Source organism: Musca domestica, unplaced genomic scaffold (assembly GCF_030504385.1).
Source record: "Musca domestica strain aabys unplaced genomic scaffold, Musca_domestica.polishedcontigs.V.1.1 12, whole genome shotgun sequence".
NCBI classification, from domain to species: Eukaryota; Metazoa; Arthropoda; class Insecta; order Diptera; family Muscidae; genus Musca; species Musca domestica.
Genome location: NW_026712155.1, coordinates 188798 through 204083, shown reverse-complemented (window position 1 = coordinate 204083; position 15286 = coordinate 188798). Strand labels below are relative to the sequence as shown.

At 37.2% G+C, this 15286-nt stretch overlaps 1 protein-coding gene across 1 annotated transcript in view; it reads left to right on the top strand.

The window, feature by feature from the left end:
• Positions 1-11084: 11084 nt before the first annotated feature.
• LOC101898054 (ABC transporter G family member 20) overlaps positions 11085-15286 on the top strand; it is a 77234-nt gene continuing 73032 nt past the window's right edge. Inside the window, 1 exon segment of the mRNA XM_059132318.1 lies at positions 11085-11480. The gene's annotated coding sequence lies outside the window, so the exon portion shown is untranslated.

Genomic DNA, 15286 nt, shown 5'->3' with positions numbered 1-15286 from the left:
AATCCCACGTGAATCCAACGTGAACACTCACAGGACGGCTAGCTATCAGTTGTCTATTGGCCTTCGTAACGGCAAAACGAAGAACTTTGTTGTTATTCGGTAAAAATGCTCAACAATAACAGCATTCTCAACGCCAGTCATTCTTTGCAGCGTGTCAATGATTCGGGGGCAAACTATGTTTGGGCGAGTCTGCCAGCTGTGTCTGTTTGTCTGTGTGCTCTGTGTAAATATTAGAAATGCCAAGCATGACGCAAAACTATGCATCCTAGTCATCACGGATGGAGGAACGGTTTGTTGTGTCTGCAATAAATCGGTTGTCCCAGCTTGTCTAAGGGCTTAGAAAAGGAAAGGAGCGTTGGACCGATGCAATGCAATCGGAAAGAAGCATCAAAGATTTTCAAGGCTGTGCTAATCATGTGAGATTCACAGAATGATTTTCCATTCCGCTTTCAAAACAAATTTAGAAAATACCATTCACTAGAATGACAGATTATTCATGTTGATGGTTACATAAATTAAAATATGGAATGTACAATTACTCTTCAAACGAAACATACTTATCGGACAACCTTAAATAGCATTCCGTTTGGAATATTTTGTGTGTTTTATACCCTCACATGTACGTCTAAAAAGGGTATACACTTGATTTAAACGATCCCTATAACGTGTACACGATAACATTCGCAGTCGGAATATCCAACCCCGTCCAAACTTTTAACATCCTAATATTGTTGTTAAACTTAGATCATTTTCAAAGATGGCAGTATCGGCCCACCCGAAATTAAGCACCTCGCTTAGCCTGGATTAGGTTGAAGTATGTTCAATATCTAATATTCTTACCAATGCCAGATGTAACGCAAAAGAAATGTAAAATTAGTGTCTGAATTTGCACAGACACTTCGCATGTCTCAATACTTCTACTAATAGAGGATCTGGTGTCAAATTCCTTTCGGTCAACCTTTTTCTCCTGCAATTTGTCAAAACTACCAAAAAGCAAACTAAGGCCAAACCATATTCTGATAGCACATATCCGTCGCTAAATCGACCGATACTATCTATCTTGTTATTTACAAAATTAAGGAACGATCTCTCAAGGTAAAGTAGTTGTCAGCATAAAATTGCCACAGTGAAATGGATATTTTGTTTCGAAGATTTTACTTCAACATTTATTATTGTTACAGAAGCCAAGGTTATTGTTACAACCAAGAGAAAGCAAAAAGCAGAAGAACATTTACTACAAAAACCAAAAAATGTTTTTATTGTTGTAGGTTTGTGTTGTTTGATCTCAATATATCTAGTAATAGAAGTTAGTCGTTCCGTTTTGTAAATCATGTTGTCAATGGGTCGAAAACTCCCAGAAGATGGGAGTAAACTGGCACGACACGATGGGACATGCGGTTTGAGATTTCGCCTCAAATGTCGCCCCAGTGTATTTCTATCCATTTGAATATGGCATATATAACAACAACAACAACAAACAAACAAACAAACAAATTGTTGTTATCTCCATCGAGCATAGCGCTAAAAGATGTCATATTCGACATACACACACGGGGCGTATATGCTTGCTCGGACAGACATGAAAATGAAGGAGAAGAAAGTACATAGTCTCCATATGCCACATACATGCCTAATTTGTTCTTGGCTGGGAATAGATGGAGATAAGTCCCAAAGCGGTTATCCTGCAGTTCCGGTTTGCCAGTACTTGCAACCTCATTCCTTGCTCTGGAAAGACAGTTGCATCCGTACAGTGGTTTGTGTGATATGATTGTGTGACGTCATCGTCGAGGGTATCTATGCGCACACCTAGTTGGTTGCAGCGTAGTGTGTTATGTTGTCGTCGTTACAATGTTATTTTCGCTGTTCGCAATGAAGACATTTCATCCATTGACTTATAACCAGTTCAGCGAACTCATTTTTCTTTCAATTGAAAGGCAAATGGCAGACAAATATAATTTTTGGTTTTCGTACGTAAATAAACAAAAAGAGCTTTCTTCTGTTGACAAATTTTGGTTCAACTAACTCCAACACAAACAAAACGAAATTCCAAAGTAGTCAATCGAAAGGTATCTATCGTTCATTTACAAAGGTTAAACAAAGTAAACTATTGTGTTTGAAAGGGATATTTCAAACTAAAGGTATGGTCTATTTCATTTGCTGTGCTGTGTCGATCCCAACAGGTGCGCTTCTTCGCTGTTCTCAACTCTAATCTCAAGCAAAATTAAGCGACCTGAGAGACTATAACATCAGAAAAATGTCTTGTTGGTCTCTTTCAAGCCCTAAAGGTTTTAATTCTGACTTTAAGCCTGACTCAACGCAAAAGTCATAATTGTGACCTGTAGCATAGTGAATATTACGGCTGCGGAGGACAAAAATAATAAATCGGATGAACAAAATATATGGGAGCTATAGCTATAACTGAACCAATTTCGATCAAACTTGACATACTTATTTGCAGGCCTAATTTCGTTGTATATGCAATCTATACTATTCGGGCTGATATTACACGTTTGGTGCATAATAAAAGGCAAATCGGACGAAGATATATATTGGAGATATATCTCAATTTTGACCGATTTTCTCCAATTTCAATTTTCTTGAGCTGTATTTGATATATTTCCCTGTTGTTACTGTTGTTAAAGTTGTTACGGAGTGAATATTACGGCTGTGGGTAACAAATATAACAAATCGGGTGAACAATACATATGGGAGCTATAGCTATATCTGCACCGATTTTCAACCAATTTGACATACTAGCTTCTAGGCTCAATTCGGTCATAAGTGCCAAATTCCATCCCATTTGGCAAGGGTAAATCGGACGAAGTTATATATGGGAGCTATATCCAACATTAAACCTATCTTGATTAAATTCAGCAAAGGTATCTCTGAGCTGTATTTGTTATATTTCCCCAAATATTGTTGTTAAAGAGTGCATATTACTGCTGCGGAGTACAAAAATAACAAATCGGATGAACAAAATATATGGGAGCTGTAGCTATAACTGAACCGATTTCGATCAAACTTGACATACTTATTTGCAGGCCTAATTTCGTTGTATATGCAATTCTATACTATTCGGGCTGATATTACACGTTTGGTGCATAATAAAAGGCAAATCGGACGAAGATATATATGGGAGATATATCTCAATTTTGACCGATTTTCTCCAATTTCAATGGGGTTCGTCCTTGGGCCAAACAAATGATTTGTGAAAAATTTCATCTGGATCGGACAATAAATGCGAACTGTACTTTGTTTACAAAAATACATAATAAAAGGCAAATCGGACGAAGATATATATGGGAGATATATCTAAATTTTGACCGATTTTCTCCAATTTCAATGGGGTTCGTCCTTGGGCCAAACAAATGATTTGTGAAAAATTTCATCTGGATCGGACAATAAATGCGAACTGTACTTTGTTTACAAAAATACATGGACAGACGGTCGGACGGGCGGACATGCATAAATCAACTCAGAATGATTCTATGCAGATCATCAAAAGGAACTATGGGTCTATCTCGTTTCCTTTTGCCTGTTACAAACAAATGCACAAATACATAATACTCTGACCACCTTGTGGTGTAGGGTATAAAAAGTAAATTAACTGAAATGAAGACTTAATTGTCTGGGTAGCAATTGCTTGTCTGCCTTAAACAAAAGTTCTGTGAACAGGCTATTAGTCCTTCCTCAACTTGATTGAAAAATACTCACAAGTACGTTAGTAGTACTTTTAGAGAATCGCCGTAAATTGTACTCTTTAATGAAATATTCACAATGGAAGGGAAAATAAAAGCATTCGGGGGTATGTAACTGACAGAAAAAAATCATTCTGCGCTACGAACTTGGACGAAATAGTAACAAGAGAAGTAGAACTTGACTGATGGCAAACATTCATATGAGTAATGAGTGATTTATTTCAAATTATTCTTTCTTTGCTTCTATGTGTGAGAAGCGAAACTGTCGTCTAGAACGCAGTTATTTAATAACGTATTAGCTATGAAATTTAAGGTTGCATTATTTGGGATTAAAAAAATTCCCTTCTTTAAACTCCCCGACATGGGTTCTATATCAACTTTGGAAATTAAGGAGAAGCAGTAGTAGGCGGAAATCGTAAAGAACATCAACTAGAGAAGCTAAGTAAAGAAATGGCCTTTTGTATGGTTCTTGGACAAACATCAACGGGTCTGGATCCAAACTGAATGGAATTGAAAAGTGACGTTTGTGGCATTTATTTGAACATTAGTTCTCAAATCAATGCAGGTCGTTTTTTTTGTTGCTATTTGCCATTCTAGAGACTAGTTGAAGGCAATACATCCAATAAATAGTTCGAACAAATGTCGTCCGTTCGTTGTTATCATAGCGATCCGCTGCGCTTGCAGGAACCTCTACGTTCACTTGTCGTTCAGTACTCGAAATGTACATTTTTCGTGTATTAACCATTCGTACCATTCGCCTTAATTCTAACCAGGCCTCTACTAAGATAATTTTATTGTTTTACAGAAATAATAAATACAATACATACCATTCCGTTTCACTTCTTTGCTATTTCTTTTTATTTTACCACAGATTGAATTGTTGGTAAAATGTGGAACTATGTAATGTATGTTATACGGAATCGTTGGCATACGCATGAAATTACGTCCGGATAAATAATACACACGATCTGACGCCTCTTTCGATAGACTCTATCTGAATAGCCATAACATAAGCAGCTAACCAACCCTAAACCTATTAAACATCAAATCGAACGTCCAACATTTTACTGGCCATTTTTTCTTCGGTGAAGGTGCAGTGAATTCCTAACACACAACTGCCAAAAATTTCGTTACTGTACTTGTGCGTAGTACGACAATGTCCAGCAGCGCTGTGTTCGTAAAATGCTGACTACTGAATGTGTTTTGCAGCACCCTAATGCATGCATTTAAATGCCAGCAGAAATAGGTTCTGTTCGATTTTCCTCAGGAATGTTTTCCTGGGAATTTCTTACAATAGCAATTCGTATTACTGCTTTGGAATCATGAGCTGGCGTACACCGTGAGTTGACCTAGGGGCAACGGCCAAGAATTGACACAGTATCTCATCAAATTCAACAAATTCCAGCAAAAACGATTATCCTAGAGGACCTCTTCTTCCAGCACATCGCCTTCAGCATGACCTTCTCTCGTGTGTGTTCATGGCGTCGTTGTTATCTTTGCTTAGCTAAAAATCTCATTTATTTTTCATTTAACTTTTCATCATCGCTTTTGGATACACAAAGATTTTAATATGAAAAATGGCAAAGCAGGAATTCCAATACCCCCTCCATGGTCTATGGCAAAAACGTGTTCTTCTTACGAAATGCTAGAGGAGGCCAATAAAGATAATGGGACATCGAACAAACCTACACACCCTGGACTCCAGCACCAACGTTATCTGTACCCACTTCATATTTGAGGTCATTTGAAATAAATGTTGCCAGATGTAGGTCTCGTGGATATTTTGTGGTGTTTTGCATTGGAAACTGAAAGTTGCAGAAGTGAAGTCTTGGTTCTATGTAATTGTAAACGAAAACGGGTATTCAATGTCGTCCAGGTACCAGCTCTAAACTCGACTGATCCAATATTTTCTAGATTACATTGGCTTAGAATGATGTAATCTCAATGTGTCAGGGCTGTGATGTGTTAGGACAGCTCAATTATTGACAATGAAATCGGGGGAGAAACGGTGAATGTTTGATAAGGAATTAAATGCGCGCCATCTGGTAACCATTCGGCCAACAAGGCTGGTCGCATATCCCCCATATTCTGGTATGGCGATAACATCAGCAACAGTGCGCTCGTTGTCTTCTAACCACCAAATCAATTATGGCTTATTGTTATTAGCTTTTTCGTTCATTCTCTCGATGCATGTAGTTATCCGAGTAGTGTAACACTTGGACACGTGTACGTACCCTCCAACATGTCACTGGGTATTGACAGAAATTCCACGTCCCACTCACATCCATAGCGCCACCACCGTTCCACGTGCGGCACTCGTTCAGCGACAGTGGATGCAACATTGTATGGAAGTGTTACTTGATTTGATCCGATTTGGCTTTGTAAAGAGTTTGCAGGGACTTTCTCCTGCAGACAGTGTGCACCTCGCACACAGGCACCGTTTCGACAGAGGACTTTTGAAAGTTTATAAACATAATTAATTATTAGTCATTATGTTGTAGCACGCAATTTCAGAATTATGATCATTGTTATTTTATATTCGGATATGATGTGAGTACGTGAAACATTGGGAATTACGAAGTATCTCAGGGTTTGTGTGTGTGTGTGTGAGAGTGTAAGAGCAAAACAATGTTTATTACAAACATTATTGTGTACGTGTTCGGCTGTGCCGCACTATCCTTTTACAGGCCGCAGCGCGCCGATGAGTTACGACATTGAGTTGTTATATTTATTATCGCAATAACCGCCATCAACATTTTCACATTGACGTGCGATCGCCGAATCAGCACCGTCGTCATAAGCCATTTGAATTGTGATATTTGAATACTGGGACAATGCTGATGAGTGCTCATTGTGAGACCATTATTACTATTATTTTATATTCGGAGGTACCAGAAGGAGTTCGCAGATCTTGTGTAAGCAAAAATGTCTGTATGTGTGAAGTTCAAAGGGAGTTGGATGCTTATTTCGCTTTCTTTGAGTGTTTTGTATTTCAAAATTTTGAACCCCTTTGTAAGGGAGGTACTATAACAAATGGTCCGACCTCTATCATCTTTACAACGGATCTTGTGTTGATTGAAATATTGAGCTGTGCCAAGTTTAAATGGAATCGGATGTTATTTTCGCGTTTTATAAGCTTCAAAATTCTGACCCTTTGAGCGGGAGGTACCCGAGTGAGTGGACCGATACATTCCATCTTCACACCAGACCTTGGGTAAATAAAAATATTGTGATGTGTGTAATTTGAAGACAATCGGACCCTTACATCACATTTTGTAAGAGTTATAATTATTCAAAAAGAAAAGAAGCGACTTGATCGAAACCCGCGTCACAATGGTCGAAAAATGGCTCGTGAGCTAAACATTTCGCAATATCCCATTTGGCAAATATTGAAAAATGAGCTCGGGGTAAAGCCCGAGAAATTCCAAAAAGTACAAGAAAGAAAATAGATTCAAAAGAGCTAAAGAGATTCTTCGCTTGGCCGAAAGTGGTGAACTGCCGAATTTGGTTTCCTCCGATGCGAAAATATTCGTTGTCTAGCAGTTTCTAAACAAACAAAATTATCGTGTTTACTTGCCAAAGAGGTCAGCTGAAAATGTGTACCTTCGGTTAGCCACCAGAACTCAAGTGCCGGTCATGGTGATGGTGTGGGTCGCCATAACAGCCATTGGTCGCTCTCCGTGGCATCAGAATAAATGCCGAATATTAGCGCGAACATATTATGGAGGGTGTATTAAAGCCTTGGGTACGCAAACTTTTAGGGCTCTGAACTCGCTTCATTTCCAGCGCACAATGGCCACCAAAATCCCCGGATACCAATCCTTTGGAATATTGTGTCTGGAGTATTTTGGAAAGCAAGGTTGGCACTAAAAGATACCAAAGTGTTGATCACCTCAAGCAAGCCCTTCGCCGGGAATGGACCAAAATATCGCCGAGCAACATTCGGGCAGTGTGTGACGGTTTCATTGGTTGTTTAAAGGCCATAATCCGTGCCAAAGGTGATCAATTCGAACAAATCTAAACTTATTCTAAAATTTGATGCAATTTCCGACATTTTTTGCTTTCATTCAATAAATCTTAAAAAGAAAAATGTAAAAATTATGGCCTTTGACTTTGTTACAATTTTTTTATCAGTGATAGCCAATTTTACCTCCATTAACAATGGGAATAAAAGCTTGTTTATATTTCGGACTATTAACGTAAAAGTAATATACAGCCATTCATATTACGAACATACGGAATTGCATTCATGTACATATATTTCAACGTTCAAAGCACTATAACCGGTTAGGATTACTCATTCCGATGCAATTTTATTGGCCATTGTGTGCGTGGCCATATTCCGCGATATGCGGCTTGTGCACGGAGCTAAGTGAGGAACTACTTATTTACCGTATTCCAACGAATTGTTACAACATACCCATACCCATACCCTCAAAGTCTGACTGACGTAGGTCCGAGTTCTGCCAATTTGTCGGAGGAATTATTTCTCTGGTTGTAAATGCGTAATTCTTGTCGGGCAGTGGGGTGTTCAATGATAGTTGAAGGTTAACGCTGGCAGGAATATTTGTTTTTTTTTTGTTTTTGTTTTAAGTGAATGTTTACACTTTATTGATACCAGATTTTAATACATCTTTTTGGAAACATATATATTTGTATTAAATTAACATTATTCCATGGGTATTTATACATATTCAACTGTCATTACTGAAAAATAGTCAATTGTTATTGCTACGATGTTCGATTCGAAAGCTGTAAATTCTCTTCCGAAAAAGAAAAAAATATTAAAACTGTTGCATTTTAGCATCACACGACTTCGACTGCTGATAGTACCTGTCTTGAAAATCAAAAATCGAAAAATGCAAACTATTGCTGTGCTGCCTTTGGTTATTCTGTACTCAAAACCGAAGAAGAAACATTGAAAATATGAGCCATTTATGAAATTCATTTTAACTTTGCACTTCAAATAGTTCGTGTTCATATTTTATATAACACAATAGTTTATATTATAATTCACAGAACAGACAATTCGATTTGTATTCGATGACTATAGCTACCTGCTTTGCTGTGACTATATATCATGACCACAGCACAGGAAAAGTTATCTAAAGTTAAATAGATTGCAGTACAGCACAGCACCATTGTTCATGTTCAATTCTGACGACTGCGACTTACAGCGACAGCATATTTTTGGTGCCATCGCAACTTTGCCAGCAGCAAATCCAAACACTGTTTCTTGAAGTACCTATCTACTACACAAATCAAGAGCTTAAATTAAAACAAGTAAAGGAGCAGTAAGTTCGGCCTGGCCGAACTATGAATACCCTCCACCATTTGCAAGGAATTTGTAAAAAGAAGTCCGTTGAAAAATACTGCTAGAATCATACGATTACCGAATATAGGGAGATACGCTTTTATGGGGGCTATACGAAAACCTGGACCTGCATATGCAATTTTCTGCACCGTTAAATGGTTTTCAGATGTAATTCGAATTTGAATTACAACGGGAATAATTCGAATTACAATTGGAATCTGTTGAATTAAAGCTACACTAATTCGAATTACGAATGAAGGTAATTCGTAGTTGCAGTACAAATGAAATGTTTCGAATTAAATCAAAAACTATTAGAATTATAACTAACCAGTTTAAAAAATATCAATCGGTTTTGCCGACAGATGAATACCCTTAGCCAATGTTCGACTAGTTACATATATTATGACTTCTGTTTTGATTATCCCAATGGCAGTATGGAGTAGGTTCCGTAGGAATGGGCCAATATTGTCCATTTCGTATCGGACCCAAATAAATATGATATAAATATTGCGAACAGATCGACTCCAAACATCCTGAAACGGATTTGGTCCGAAAGGAGCTAGGGTTTAGAAACGTTATTTCGATGAGGCGCGTTTTGGCGGTATCAAATGATATGTACCCTCCATAGCTGAGGGTATAAAAAGGTGTACGAATGACAGTTCTACGCAAGGATGTTTCTTACAGAATGGGAACACGTGCCGCCAATTTACAATAAATTCGGGTTAAATTTTTGACTAAAACACCCAAATCTCTCCGTACAGTTACTTGGGGGCTATATCAAAATGTGGACGTATAGAGCTCATATTTAATACAAAAGTTCTACAGACCTCTTTTCCTTCGGACATCGAATTTTACGCTGATCAAGAATATATATCCTACAAAATATGGTGGGGGGTATAAAACATACGAACCCAAACAGAGCAGCTAAAAAATAATATAATACGAAAAATTAAATAATAAAATCAAATCAATGATAAAACTCAACAAACCCAACAAATATTTGTCTTTACTCCCCTTCTCTCTCTAACAACTAGGCAGTACTTACAGGGACTAATGAAAATATTGACAAAGAAATGCTCTCTCCGTATATCTTCGGATCACCAGATGTCGTCTTTATCGTTTCAGGGGCATGAGTGAAAATATTGAAGACACTCTATTCTAAAATGTTAAAAATAACAACAACGGTGTGATATTTATCAGTTGAATATTGTTCAATAATAACAAATGACATGATGACATCGGAAAACACAGTAATAATCAAGTGAAATTCTTGAAGACGAGTAGGTCGGCTGCATAAATCAGCGTGCTGAGAGCCACCTGCAAGACAAAACTAACTTTTCGTTGTCTATTCATTCATTAGTCTATTGTATTTTTATCGTTTTGGACTGACATCTAGAAATTTTGCCATTTCGAAGGTCGGGCGTTCAGCGAACCACAATGGGGATGTCAGTGAGTACGCCGAAGGAAGTATTATACAGATGATTTCGTGCCTGGAAATGGGTACAATAGGAAGGCCGGTCAAATATTAAATATTTAGGTATATGCCTAAATTACCTTAGATAAAACCATGCTGTTTTGACTTAGGTCTTATCAAGGAAATCTGCCCTGAGTACCCTTCGATTTTCCGTCATGCGTTTTAAAAAAACAAATCAACTGATTTGAAAAATACAATCAGAAATAAGACTGAATCGTATCTACCTTGAATTTTCAATAATGGCGATACACCGAACAACGAGCAGAAGACAAGAAACAGATTATTTAGTTCACAAAAGCTTCGATCGGTGAGTTATTGCCTCTCTAGTGGATAGGGGAATGACTTCTAAGACGTAGTGGAATTTTTGCGATCGAATGAGATGAGCGTTGAACGACTGACTAGACTAAGTATAACAGCAGCGAAACAACAAGCAGAACAACGTTCGAGTTAATGCCGTCGCACACATTCACACAGAGCACGACGAACACGATTTGGCTGTAACCATGACGCCTCTCTCGAAGTTTATTAGCTGGCTCGCACAAACCCCCTGTAATGCTGTTTGATCTTCACAAGTTAGTACGAAGTTGTGATCTTTCTAGCCAAGTACTAGCGTAGCGAGCGCCGTGTGTGTGTGTGTGTGTTTGTTTGTCGTTTAGCATTGTTTACAAAAAGCTGACCTATCATAGTTTTGGCGGCAGCTACTGCGATCAGTCTAAAGCTAAACGTTGGCTCAAACAGTTCTTGACAACTGTCGGCAATTGATTCATATCAACCTATCGGTACTTGAAGTAGTTTGCGTGCGAATTCGCCTCGATTTTGGTCCGCTTACGTTTTGGCTCTAATCTGCAAAACTGTTTAACGACGATTGAAGCGTTTAACGAAATAGTGTTACAGAACATTCACAAATAGTTCTGCTTATTTGGCTGAATACTGAGAAAGCGATTACAAACACACAGACTGTAACGAGCTGCGATTACGGTCCGGAACCGACCGAGTAAGTACAGTTTTTTTACGATCTAGTTATTTTGATATTTTTTTAGAGATACATACGCTACCAAAGAATTTCCGTGTATTAACTTACGTATGTGTGGTATCGTAAAGAAGAATCTATGAACGCTTGCATACAAATGCATGTGTGTGTGGGTACTGTGTGTTTGTCAACCTGTTCGACGCTCAATCGTCGTGTGGTGTCTTCAGTCGGTTTTTAAAGACAATGAGAGGTCTCTCTTGTGGTCCCATGGCGACTTCTTGTTTCGATGCACACAACATACTGATATGTTCCCCCACATCTACATAAACTGGTCCGTCCAATGGCGAGAGAGCGTGCGTTACACTTCCATCGGAATGGGGCTCAAGGTCATGGCAAAAGATGCAAAACAAGCACATGAACCGAATTCGGGGTGATCACATTTCAACGTTGATTTTCTGTTTCAACTGAACTGGTTTTAAGTCGCTGACATTAGACGGGGTTCAAAAGGTCTGGTAGTTGAATCTGCGTTGCTCTACGTACATACAAGTGTGCGGTGTGCAAGCTGTGGATAATTAAAGTAAAGTAGAGAGACTGAAAAAAAAACGCAGGAAAGTCGTACAATACACTTAGAATCGATGAGGAATCTACAGTTGGACAGGTCCACTCATTTAACGAGTTCGATTTTTAAATGTAAATGTAAAAATTTTGAAATTGATTTGGCAATTGCGAACTGATTTTACTAAAGATCCTTTTACCCTTCCAATAATTTTTAATCGGATTTAACACTTTCATCTTCAAATTGCTTCATGCAGAACTATCATGCATGCATTTCTAGGAACTGCAGAACTTATCCTTATATAAACACTCCAGTCAATTTTCAAACTGTATGGCCGACAGATTTTCGGGAAAAGTTTGACAAAACTCTCCCGGATCAATGTTTTAGAATGGACGAATTTGAAATTACGTAACCCAAGAAACATAAAACCAGAAATAATTGAACCTGTCCCATATTGCCTTGCTCATCGATTTATGGGCAATACATTTGGTATTGTTTCCCACAATCTATTCTTGATTTTTAAGCTATGTTTTCATTTTTTGGAAGTTCTGATGGAAATAATAATAGAGATGGCAGTTCAAACGAATACTTTTGACCGAAAAACCACAGAAATACTTAATATTTTTAAAGACTCTACTAGATTATTGTAGCACTGCTTAGTTTGCTTTGTTGGACTTCAGTTTTCTATTAAAGCTCATGCAATTTTTGATGGCCGCTAAAGCTGATATTAGCTTCGGAATATAACAGGGACAATTGTTTGAATCTGGTTTTTGCTGGAAAGTCCTCTTCTATTTGTAACTTTGTGATGAGAGCAAAACTAAGGGTTAATAGTTTGCAATATTCGTTTCGTAAATAATGCCACAAGTTCTTATGTCTACGCAACTGAAGAAAAGATAGTAATATATATTGCGAACTGCTTAAGCAACAACGTTTTCAATTCAATTCGTTCAACAAAGTCAATGGGAAAGAAAGGAAAACAACGAAAAACGTCATATTTTCACGATACAATCGGTTCGAGAGAGATTTTGCACAGGTTACAAGTCGAGCAGTAAGAACCAGGCCTTTTAATCTAATTCACTTCATTGTTGTAAAGAATATAATTAAAATATACGAAAAAATGCATGCACATCTATTATTTTCCCCGCCACTGATGTAATTATATTCTATGGACAGGTTGAAGTTGACCTAGGCCTATGGTCTTAAGCAAGTTGAGGGGGAACGCAACAAAAAATGTAGAGAAAACTTTAACGAAACTATAATTAAAATTGAAGTACTACATCGACCGATTTGAAGGTTTTTGCCGCCTGTCATCAATGTTTCGACGAGGATTCCCTTCCAAATGTGTGTGTGTGCGAATGGTCACCGTAATTGGGCTCAATTTTATTTAAAACTAGCTGGCCCGGTCCGCGTTGCCGGCCCGTAGTTTTTGTCTATTATGCATATTTGTCAAAGCATAATTATTCAAAGATATGAATGTTATAAATGTTCACGTACTGGTCGATTAGTTTTTAATTTTTAGTCAAATGAGCAGTAATTTGGAATTTACTGTACTTTGTACACCTCATAATTGAGGCCTAATTGATTTAAGAATATCCAAAGTTAATTACTTTTTTAAACCCATTAGCACCTCAGATTGTGCATTGGAGTCCTCATAAGTCCCCCTAACTATGTCGGTCTGTTTGTCCGCTAAAATGTGGACTTGAAGGGGTACTATTACATGGAGAAAATTCTAAAATTTGTAGATATGTTGAAATTTTTGTGTAAGATTTTCACCCCCAAATACACATTTTTAGCCAAATCCTTTGAAATATGGTAAAATGCGAAACATCGACCTACATTGAAAACTTTCTTCACCCTTATAATCCAAGATGACAAATAGAGGCCAAATTGAAAATATAGCAGAACAACATAGCATGTCAAACTGAAAAAAATCACGTTATTTAAATAAGTAAAAATAGTTTTATCCACCTCATAATTGAGGTCAGACTGATTTCAGAATAGTCAAATATAATTACTATTTTACACCCATTACCGTAATATGGGAACTAATATTATTTGTCATTTAAATTGTAAATTGGAGACCCCATAAAGTCCATATTTTTCATCATAGTTTAATTCAATGACGATTCAACAAATATTCGGTCCCGTGCTACTTTCTTATATTTGTAATTTGTTCATGTTTTCACAATTTATTTCATATAGATGTATTTCCCAAATCTACGTTCCCAACCAATATTCTCTTGGGGGTTACAATAGAATACAAATTTTTATTTTCTGACCACACATTAGATGTGAAAGTGGACTTGGGGATGCTCCAATGTGGGGACTTTACATGAATAAATTTATATGTGGCAATTATCTGTACGATGGTTCTTTACCCCAGGGTAGCATAAATACAATTTTTTAGTGGTCAAGACCAATATGGGCCCTACTCCGAAAATTTTATGCGAAGACGTTCTCTATCCCCTTAGAAACAAAGATGCCAAATAAGGGCCAAAAATAGAAGAAAGTGGCGAAGACTCCAAAAATGGCTTAAATCATAGGATGATTATTTATGATCGATATCATGACCTGCAAAAGCGATTTAAGGTATCTTAAATGTTCAGGAAGAATTTTTGGAAGAATAGAAATCTTTTTCTTACTAAAAGTCTCATTCGCTCTACTATTTTGCACCCTTTATATTTGGTATTTTACTGATTTTTGCATTTTGAGCACTCATTGGACGGATTATTGTCACATGAAAGAAGTAGGGCCACGCTTTGAAATAAGCCCCATTAGTCTTTTTCGGTCATTTTTGATTGTTTAAATGTCAGCGCTTCTTCCAGCTGAAGCACGATGTAGGCCCTGGAATTGAAAGGTGGATGTCAGTTACCATCGTATTTCGCACTTATTTAATTTTTTTTGGTGAAAAATTGTATATAGTGAAAAATTTTTCTTTATTTTGTTCACAAAAAATCCACCGAATTCAATATGATATTACAAATTGAAAAAAAAAAATTACAAAGGAAGAATAACAAATTGAAAAAAATCTTCAACTTGTTCGCAGATTTTTTACAGCAACTGTTTAAAGAGCCTTACAAAGTTTGTCAATATAATGTACTTTTATTTTAAAATTCAATTAAATTGGAATTTTTTTCTCGATATCTTCCCGTTTTGAGGATTGTTGCAATGAGATCACTTTTTTCGGGTTTTTTTAACGATTTTGAAAAAGTAATTATCTTTTAACTTTGGTGTGACCACATTAAATTATTTCGGTATCATCTATTCCGTTCGC